We start from the raw sequence: 11,541 nt of genomic DNA on the forward strand, positions 1-11,541 counted from the left end.
TCAGTAGAGTTAAAGCCAAAAAGGACATGACGAAGAGTGATGACAGGACACATAGGAGAGAAACAAAATAGCAAAGACTGCACCAAGGCGAGAACACTCTGAGCAAGTGGACAATAAAAGAACAGATGCTCGAGCGATTCGATCCGGGGCCCACAAAAACAAGAGAGGGGAATAGACAAACCAAACGGGGAAAGACGCCGGGCGGTGTACAGGACGCCGTGCGCTATCTTCCAATTCAGATCGATAACACGACGATCAAGATGAAAGAAAGATAAGGCGCGCCACGTGGCAGGCCAGTCGAGATTGAGGTAGATGAACACAAACTTAAGAACACAATGAGGCTGGACCATGTTCTCAGAGAGAAGGTACAGGTAACAAGACTTGGCAGACATGGTTAAGACAGAAGAACAGACAAGAGGACACAAAAAACCATAAACCAGAGAGTTTTTGGACGTAGCGAAAGCCCAGTCGTGCTTACGCCACGCCAGTACCAGAGCTTGATAGAAGGGTGGCAAGACCCTAGGGTCAAAACTAAAAGGACGAGAAAACACAACAAAAGGAGAGACACCAAACAAGGAATAAAACCGAAAAGACACGAGAGTGACCCAACTGGAAGGAGAAGAGACAAATCTCCTCACCCTTTGGCCCAGGAGGGCCCTCACCTTAGACTGAACGTCCACCACAGAGAAACCCCCAAAAAGGGGGGATTGAACAACGGCAGAACGAGAGACGAGCTCCCGATTGCCAGACCAAAAGAAAGAAAAAACAAGACGAGAGAGCGCCACCTCCACCCAGGCCGGCAAGTGGATAAGAGAGGCCACATACCAAACCCGGGAGAGGGCAAGAGCGTTAATAACGAGGGCCTTGCCACGAAAAGACAGAACACGAGCACGCCAAGACTTGAGAACATGGTCCACCGCATTGATGCGAGGGCGCCAGTTGTCTTCCTCAAGGTTACCGGGGCCAATGAAAACCCCCAGCACCTTGAGCTTGACAGGAGACCAGTCAAAAGGAACTGGGGGGTCCGTGCGACCCCTCCCTCCACCCAACTAGAGACCCTTAGATTTGGAAAGGTTAATCCTCGATCCAGACGCTAATTCATAACACCTATATATGTCAAGAGCAGCCGAGATGCCTTCATCCGAGGTAAGTATGAGAGATGTGTCATCCGCGTACTGAGAGATGGGAGACAGCGGGGGACAACCTGGGAGGGACAGACCCTTAATACGGGGGTCTGCTCGAATGCTACACGCAAGGACCTCCGAAACAAGAACATACAACAGTGGTGATAATGGACACCCCTGCCGCACACAACGAGAAAGACTAAAGAAGGGAGTCAAGTAACCATTAACATTTACAGCACTTTGCACACGAGTATAGAATAGGTCAATCCACGCTACAAAGGACGGACCAAAACCCATGGCGACCAGAGTGGACCGCATAAAACCCCAATCCACCCGGTCGAAGGCCTCTTCTGGATCAAGAGATAGGATCGCAACAGGGGTGCCAGAGGACTCGGTATAGCTCACAACATCTCTCAGTAACGCGATATTCTCGGCAATGAAGCGGCCAGGGACCCCGCACGTCTGATCGCGATTAACGACAAGGTGTATCACGCGGAGAAGACGCCCGGCCATGGCCCGCGACGCCAACTTATAGTCCACATTTAAAAGAGATATGGGCCGCCAGTTCTTAGGATCGAGACGATCCCCCTTCTTGAATGACAGAGTAATGACACCTCTACGCTGAGAGAGAGAAAGAGAGCCAGAAGAAAAACACTCATTAAGGACAGCCACAAGATCAGCACCAACCACATCCCAGAAACGGAGATAGAACTCCATAGGGAGCTCATCTAGACCTGGGGTCTTGTTGCGTGCCATACCCTTGAGAGCGTCAAGGACCTCAGATGGTGTGAGTAGGCCCTCGCAACTATTGGACTCATCCTGAGGAAGAAACGAGCACAGATTATCGAGAAGAGAGGATTGGACATGAGAGTCTGTAGGCGAAGCAGTATATAGACCAGAATAGAAGGAACCAAGAGACGCACAGAGAGCAGCAGAAGAAGAAACAATTAAGCCATAAGGCTCTCTCAGCGCAGAGATGCGACGGTCGGCAGAACGTTTTTTCTCTAAACGAAAAAAATAACGCGAGGAAGTCTCACCTTCCTCAACCCATTTGACTCGCGCCCGGACCTGGGCCCCCTTCGCCACATCAGAATCTAGGCGAGCAAGCTCAGAGAGAGCCGACCGCAGTGGATCCACCCAAGAAGTAACCCCCGAATCGACTTTCTCCTGGAGATGTTGAACAAGGCGCACCAAGGCGTCTCTACATGCAGATGTCTTACGGGCCCTACTGGCACAAAAACGGATGGTCAGCCCCTTTATCCGGCTTTTCCCCATATCCCACCATTTAGCGAGAGAGGGAAAGCGAGGGACAGCAAGACGCCAAGCGGACCATTCCTCCCGGACAAGTAGACAATAAACCTGATCTTCCAAAATTGAGGTGTTGAGCTTCCAGAAGCCAGGGCCAGGTGGGACGACGTCAGGAACAGACACAGAGAAACACAAGCCACGATGATCCGAGAATGGACAGACATACACAGAAACAGAGGACACCGATGGGACCCATGCAAAAGGAATCCCAAACATGTCAATACGCGACGCCAAACTCCCGTCCCACGTGGTCCAGGTGAACCCCGGAGAAGAGGGGGGGAGGTAACGCCAGATGTCAGTGACGCAACACGTATCAAAAAGATGACTAAGCGAGGAGGAATTATCCCTAGATACAGTGGCAGGAACTGGACCACGTCGGTCTCGAGCCCGGTCAAAGACGGAGTTTAAATCGCCAGCAAGGACCGTAGGAATTGAAGGGTCAATCTTCGAATGTAGGCCATCAAAGAAATGATCCCGTGCAGGGTTGCAATTGGGGGCATAGAGACAAACCACCCTAAAGACCTTTTCATCAAAAGAGAATTCACATTGCAAATAGCGACCATCAGCAGACCAAGAATTAAGAAGAGAGAGACAAGGACGAAAGAGCACGACGCACCCACAGGAATGGACAGAACCCGGAGCTAACACAGAAGAGAAACCAGACAAAGAAAACCAGAAAGAACATTCAGCCCGAGTAACACAGTGCGTTTCTTGAAGGCAGACAACGTCAACCTTCACAGGGAGAGATCGCAACCACTGCACGAGACCAATCCTTTTACACTGGTCCCGGATACCATTACAATTTAACGTAAAATTGGAAAGAGCCATCACAAAGCATGAAAGAAACATCATGACTTTTTCTTAGCCCCACGACTTGCGTTAACCCTAGTAGCAGCCGAAGGGCCCACAAGCAATTGAGGAGTGCCCGGGGTCCTCTTAGCTGGACGGCGCCTAGGAGTCGAGGAGGTAGAGGGCCTTTTGCGTTGGCCAGAGGCCGGTGACATATTCACATCCTGAGAGTCAACAATGGAACCCCAGTCCTGAGGCTCATCTACATTAGGTAAGGTACTATTTTCACTATTTGCATTAGGTTCATTTGCAATTTCATTAACTGAGATAACTTCCCCATTGCCAGCGCTGGCCTTATCGTTAATTATATCACTACTTGCATTGTTAATTATTTCACTACTTGTAACATTAATTATTTCATTATTTGTACTACTTAGGATATCACCATTGCTCAAAATACCCCGAACAACCGACGAGGTGACACTAGCAACTTCATCCAACTGACTGAAGTGCTCGTCATACAATTTAACACCAGACTCCGAGGAGTCTATATCACTAGAGGGAACACTAGGCCCTTGACCAGACACAACTACAATTGGGTCAAGAACATTCTCATTTAAATAACCTTGAGAATCAAGTGGGCCCTGCGAGGCAGGAGGAAAGACATCACCACACTCCATCGCAGTGTCCACAGGCTCGGGAGGCGTGGGGTCAGCAACGTTAACATCCGTAGCAGAGAGGGCAGAAACTTCATCAACTGAACCAGCTGGAGGAGGGGGAACAACAACATCCGAGTCCAAAGGCTGTACCGCCTCATCACCAGGAGCTGCCACACTTGGGACAGTAGGAGCTGAAGCCTTGTTCCAGGAGTCGGGACAAGTCCGAGCGAAACGACCTTCTTTATGACACCTTAAACACCTGCCTCTATCAGGGCATGCTGCAGACTTGTGTCCAATCGCTCTACAAATATCGCAGCGGAGGGGCTGGCCACGGTACCAAAGTTTACATCTAACCCCCTTGATTGACACAAACCGGGGGATTTCCTTAGTTCGCACCATCGATACAATTCTAGAACCAGTGGAGACATTTGGCAAGCCCGGCCAAACCTGGTGCCTAACACTTTTAACTACCCCATATCCTGACATAGCGGTAGCCACCGCATCATTTGGCCACTTATAAGGGTACCAAGAGACCACAATATTAGTGAACTGGGGGGGAGGGGGGGAGGCGCTATGACTGAGCACTTAACCCCATTGAGGACAACAGAACCCTGTTCTTCAAAAAACAATTTAGCCACGCCCTCCGTAAAAGTGACCCTGGCTATACGGCCAGGACATTCTTGAATGGAAACTACTTTATGTTGTGATTCGACTGCAAAATAGTCATTGATGTACTTAACCACCTCAGATTGTAAAGTTCCAGCGGGGAAACCAGTACACCGAATGTCTATGGTCTTCTCCAAAGGCGGAGCCATGGAGAAAAAAAGAAAAAACGGGCAAAGCCCAAAAAGCCCCAAACGGCTGACCCACCAAGTTCGGACCCAACCAAAAAAACAAAGAATTGGATGGGTGACGAACAGCGAAAAAAGAAAAAGACAACTCCAAAGCTTTCCCTCCCGGCAGGTACTGACAAGTGCAGAAAAGGCAAAACGACAAGATACTTACAATTGTCCTGACCAATAATGAGCTCCTCGCCAACAAGAAAGATCCCGCGTCATGTGGGTCTCATCAGTTTATTTTATGTTTAAGGTGGACGGCCGGGCCCCCGATGAAGGGAGGTGCAGTGCCCGCAAACCTACATGTCTAAGCCCAACCCATGGCAGGCGTGCTATGCATTAGGGATGGGGTCCACCAGAAACGAGGGTCACCAGACGCCAAACTCGCTGGGGAATCGAACCCCTACTCACCTAAAAATTACACACTCACTCCAAGGAAGAACGCACTCACAATAATAATAGCAGACCAAAACGATAATAATAGCCCCTAGCCAGCCAAGGGGTGGCACTGGAAAAAACCAAAACGATAATCATAGCCCCTAGCCAGACAAGGGGAGGCACCAGAAAAAACCAAAACAATAATCATAGTCCCTAGCCAGCCAAGGGGACGCACAACAAAAACCAAAACAGCTAGAAAGCAAACCGGAGGGAGTCACCATGCACGGATGCAATGACACCACGGGCACACCACTGCTGATAAAACACGCGACGACGCCTGTTAGACTTGCACCGCCTGAAGGAGACTGGCAGGTAGGACTTCAGGCGGGCCTTGATGGATGCAGTCACCGCCACGGCGCTAGGACGAATATCTTGAAACCGGAAATCATTTCTACACAGCCAGATACAAAACTTAGAGACATTGAGAAGATAGACAAAAACACGCGGAACAGAAACAAGGTCAGTAGAGTTAAAGCCAAAAAGGACATGACGAAGAGTGATGACAGGACACATAGGAGAGAAGCAAAATAGCAAAGACTGCACCAAGGCGAGAACACTCTGAGCAAGTGGACAATAAAAGAACAGATGCTCGAGCGACTCGACCCGGGGCCCACAAAAAAAAGAGAAGGGAATAGACAAACCAAACGAGGAAAGACGCCGGGCGGTGTACAGTACGCCGTGCGCTATCTTCCAATTCAGATCGATAACACGGCGATCAATATAAAAAAAAGATAAGGCGCGCCACGTGGCAGGCCAGTCGAGATTGGGGTAGATGAACATAAACTTTACAACACAAAGAGGCTGGACCATGTTCTCAGAGAGAAGGTACAGGTAACAAGACTTAGCAGACATGGTTAAGAAAGGAGAACAGACAAGAGGACACGAAGAACCATAAACCAGAGAGTTTTTGGACGTAGCGAAAGCCCCGTCGAGCTTACGCCACGCCAGTACCAGAGCTTGATAGAAGGGTGGCAAGACCCCAGGGTCAAAACTAAAAGGACGAGAAAACACAACAAAAGGAGAGACACCAAACAAGGAATTAAACCAAAAAGACATGAGAGTGACCCAACTGGAAGGAGAAGAAACAAATCTCCTCACCCATTGGCCCAGGAGGGCCCTCACCTTAGACTGAACGTCCACCACAGAGAAACCCCCAAAAAGGGGGGATTGAACAACGGCAGTACGAGAGACGAGCTCCCGCTTGCCAGACCAAAAGAAAGAAAAAACCAGACGAGAGAGCGCCACCTCCACCCAGGCCGGCATGTGGATAAGAGAGGCCACATACCAAACCCGGGAGAGGGCGAGAGCGTTAATAACAAGGGCCTTGCCACGAAAAGACAGAACACGAGCACGCCAAGACTTGAGAACATGGTCCACCGCATTGATGCGAGGGCGCCAGTTGTCTTCCTCAAGGTTACCGGGGCCAATGAAAACCCCCAGCACCTTGAGCTTGACAGGAGACCAGTCAAAAGGAACTGTGGGGTCCGTTCGACCCCACCATCCACTCAACCAGAGACCCTTAGATTTGGAAAGGTTAATCCTCGATCCAGACGCTATTTCATAACACTTATATATGTCAAGAGCAGCCGAGATGCCTTCATCCGAGGTAAGTATGAGAGATGTGTCATCCGCGTACTGAGAGATGGGAGACAGCGGAGGACAACCTGGGAGAGACAGACCCTTAATACGGGGGTCTGCTAGAATGCTACACGCTAGGACCTCCGAAACAAAAACATACAAGAGTGAAGATAATGGACACCCCTGCCGGACACCACGAGAAAGACTAAAAAAGGGAGTCAAGTAACCATTAACATTTACAGCACTTTGCACACGAGTATAGAATAGGTCAATCCACGCTACAAAGGACGGACCAAACCCCATGGCGACCAGAGTGGACCGCATAAAACCCCAATCCGCCCGGTCGAAGGCCTTTTCTTGGTCAAGAGATAGGATCGCAACAGGGGTGCCAGAGGACTCGGCATAGCTCACAACATCTCTCAGTAACGCGACATTCTCGCCAATGAAGCGGCCAGGAACCCCGCACGTCTGATCGCGATTGACGACAAGGTGTATCACGCGGAGAAGACGCCCGGCCATGGCCCGCGACGCCAACTTATAGTCCACATTTAAAAGAGATATGGGCCGCCAGTTCTTAGGATCGAGACGATCCCCCTTCTTGAATGACAGAGTAATGACACCTCTACGCTGAGAGGGAGAAAGAGATCCAGAAGAAAAACACTCATTAAGGACAGCCACAAGATCAGCACCAACCACATCCCAGAAACGGAGATAGAACTCCATAGGGAGCCCATCTAGACCTGGGGTCTTGTTGTGTGCCATACCCTTGAGAACGTCAAGGACCTCAGATGGTGTGAGTAGGCCCTCGCAACTATTGAACTGATCCTGAGGAAGAAACGAGGACAGATTACCGAGAAGGGAAGATTGGACATGAGAGTCTGTAGGCGAAGCAGTATATAGACCAGAATAGAAGGAACCAAGAGACGCACAGAGAGCAGCAGAAGAAGAAACAATTGAGCCATCAGGCTCTCTCAGCGCAGAGATGCGACGGTCGGCAGAACGTTTTTTCTCTAAACGAAAAAAATAACGCGAGGAAGTCTCACCTTCCTCAACCCATTTGACTCGCGCCCGGACCTGGGCCCCCTTCGCCACATCAGAATCTAGGCGAGCAAGCTCAGAGACAGCCGAACGCAGTGGATCCACACAAGAAGTAACCCCCGAATCGACTTTCTCCTGGAGATTTTGGACAAGGCGCACCAAGGCGTCTCTTTATGCACATGTCTTACGGGCCTTACTGGCACAAAAACGTATGGTGAGCCCCTTAATCCGGCTTTTCCCCCTATCCCACCATTTAGCGAGAGAGGGAAAGCGAGGGACAGCAATACGCCAGGCGGACCATTCCTCTCGGACAAGTTCACAATAATCGTAATCTTCTAAAATAGAGGTATTGAGCTTCCAGAAGCCAGGGCCAGGTGGGACGACGTCAGGAACAGACACAGACAAACACAAGCCACGATGATCCGAGAATGGACAGACATACACAGAAACACAGGACACCGATGGGACCCATGCAAAAGGATTCCCAAACATGTCAATACGCGACGCCAAACTCCCGTCCCATCTGGTCCAGGTGAACCCCGGAGAAGAGGGGTGGAGGTAACGCCAGATGTCAGTGACGCAACACGCATCAAAAAGATGACTAAGCGAGGAGGAATTATCCCTAGATACAGTGGCAGGAACTGGACCACGTCGGTCTCGATCCCGGTCAAAGACGGAGTTTAAATCGCCAGCCAGGACCGTAGGTATTGAAGGGTCAATCCTCGAATGCAAGCCATCAAAGAACTCATCTCGTGCAGGGTTGCAATTGGGGGCATAGAGACAAACCACCCTAAAGACCTTTTCATGAAAAGAAAATTCACATTGCAAATAGCGACCATCAGCAGACCAAGAATTAAGAGAAGAGATACAAGGACGATAGAGCACGACGCAACCACAGGAATGGACAGAACCCAGAGCTAACACAGAAGAGAAACCAGACAAAGAAAACCACAAAGAACATTCAGCCCGAGTAACACAGTGCGTTTCTTGAAGGCAGACAACGTCAACCTTCACAGGGAGAGATCGCAACCACTGCACGAGACCAATCCTTTTAGACTGGTCCCGGATACCATTACAATCTAACCTAAGGATGGAAAGAGCCATCACAAAGCATGAAAGAAACATCATGACTTTTTCTTAGCCGCACGACTTGCATTAACCCTAGTAGTAGCCGAAGGACCCACAGGCAATTGAGGAGTGCCCGGGGTCCTCTTAGCAGGACGGCGCCTAGGAGTCGAGGAGGTAGAGGGCCTTTTGCGTTGGCCAGAGGCCGGTGACATATTCACATCCTGAGAGTCAACAATGGAACCCCAGTCCTGAGGCTCATCTACATTAGGTAAGGTACTATTGTCACTATTTACATTAGGTTCATTTGCAATTTCATTAACTAAGATAACTTCCCCATTGCCAGCGCTGGCCTTATCGTTAATTATAACACTACTTGTATTGTTAATTATTTCACTACTTGTATCATTAATTATTTCACTATCTGTACTACATAGGATATCACCATTGCTCAAAATACCCTGAACAACTGACGAGATGACACTAGCAACTTCATCCAACTGACTGAAGTGCTCGTCATACAATTTAACACCAGACTCCGAGGAGTCTATATCACTAGAGGGAACACTAACCCCTTGACCAGACACAACTACAATTGGTTCAACAACATCCTCATTTAAATAACCTTGAGAATCAAGTGGGCCCTGCGAGGCAGGAGGAAAGACATCACCACACTCCATCGCAGTGTCCACAGGCTCGGGAGGCGTGGGGTCAGCAACGTTAACATCCGAAGCAGAGAGGGCAGAAACTTCATCAACTGAACCAGCTGGAGGAGGGGGAATAACAACAGCCGCGTCCAAAGGTTGTACCGCCTCATCACCAGGGGCTTCCACACTTGGGACAGTAGGAGCTGAGGCCTTGTTCCAGGCGTCGGGGCAAGTCCGGGCGAAATGACCTTCTTTGTGACACCTTAAACACCTGCCTCTATCAGGGCATGCTGCAGACTTGTGTCCAATCGCTCTACAAATATCGCAGCGGAGGGGCTGGCCACGGTACCAAAGTTTACATCTAACCCCCTTAATTGACACAAACCGGGGGATTTCCTTAGTTCGCACCATCGATACAATTCTAGAACCCTTGGAGACATCGGGCAAGCCCGGCCAATTCTGGTGCCTAACACTTTTAACTACCCCATAACCTGACAGAGCGGTAGCCACAGCATCATTTGGCCACTCATAAGGGTACCAAGAAACCACAATATTAGTGAACTGGGGGGGGGAAGGGGGGGAGGCTCTATGACTGAGCACTTAACCCCATTGAGTACAACAGAACCCTGTTCTTCAAAAAACAATTTAGCCACGCCCTCCGTAAAAGTGACCCTGGCTATACGGCCAGGACATTCTTGAATGGAAACAACTTTATGTTGTGATTCGACTGCAAAATAGTCATTGATGTACTTAACCACCTCAGATTGTAAAGTTCCAGCGGGGAAACCAGTACACCGAATGTCTATGGTCTTCTCCAAAGGCGAAGCCATGGAGAAAAAAAGAAAAAAAGGGCAAAGCCCAAAAAGGCCCAAACGGCTGACCCACCAAGTTCGGACCCAACCAAAAAAACAAAGAATTGGATGAGTGACGAACAGCGAAAAAAGAAAAAGACAACTGCAAAGCTTTCCCTCCCGGCAGGTACTGACAAGTGCAGAAAAGGCAAAACGACAAGGTACTTACAATTGTCCTGACCAAAAATGAGCTCCTCGCCAACTAGAAAAGTCCCGCGTCATGTGGGTCTCATCAGTTTTTTTTATGTTTAAGGTGGACGGCCGGGCCCCGATGAAGGGAGGTGCAATCCCGCCGACCTACATGTCTAATCCAAACCCATTGGCTGGCGTGCAATGCCTTAGGGATGGGGACCACCATAAACGAGGGTCACCAGACGCCAAACTCGCTGGGGAATCGAGCCCCACCTCCCTTAAAAATGACACACTCAGTCCCAGAAATTAAACTCACCCGCTCATTACTTAACTAATTATTTTCTTATGTTTTTCTTTTTATGACCTTAATTAATTACTTTGGGAACTTTTTGCGGCAAAATTCTATAGCAGCCTTAAAGTCCTCATCTCTCATACCAATAAATCGGGGATCTGAAGTCCAACGACAAAAACGTCAAGCGTTTTACGAGCATCAACCGCAATCTCCAACAGGATTGCACGGTGGTCTGCAGAACAGGCTGCCAGTTCCGGAACTTCACATAGAACATCAGGGCCTCCATTAAGAAGATCGCTCTCGGGTGAAACCGCAGCACTCTTAGATGGGGCTGAAACGGTAACAGGGGAAGCGGGGCGTTTCCGGGAAACGGTGGTCCGTAAACCACTGTCGCCAGCCATATCAGTGTCAGCGGGACTAGCAAAACCCTCAGCCGCTGGTATGATGACATCATTGCTACCAGCATCATAGGAAGCAAAACGGTCTTCTCTTGCATCTGAATCTGGGAGTGAACAAGCATCATCCTCAGAGTCAGCAATGACAGGGTCTGTGGATCCTTCTTCAGCGAGACTGATCTCGGATAGTGGAACTGCCGCAGGGTCCACTACAGGCTTAGCAGCCGGAGGGGCCCTTGCAGGGTTAGGACAATTACGGGCCAAATGGCCTTCTTTGGCACACTTGAAACATTTACCCTTAAGAGGGCATTCAGCGGAACGATGGCCAACTTTATGACACTAGTTACAACGTAGAGGCTGACCCCTATACCAGACTTTACACCTAGCCC

The sequence above is a fragment of the Stylophora pistillata genome, chromosome 4, assembly GCF_964205215.1.
Source record: "Stylophora pistillata chromosome 4, jaStyPist1.2, whole genome shotgun sequence".
In the NCBI taxonomy this organism is placed as follows: Eukaryota; Metazoa; Cnidaria; class Anthozoa; order Scleractinia; family Pocilloporidae; genus Stylophora; species Stylophora pistillata.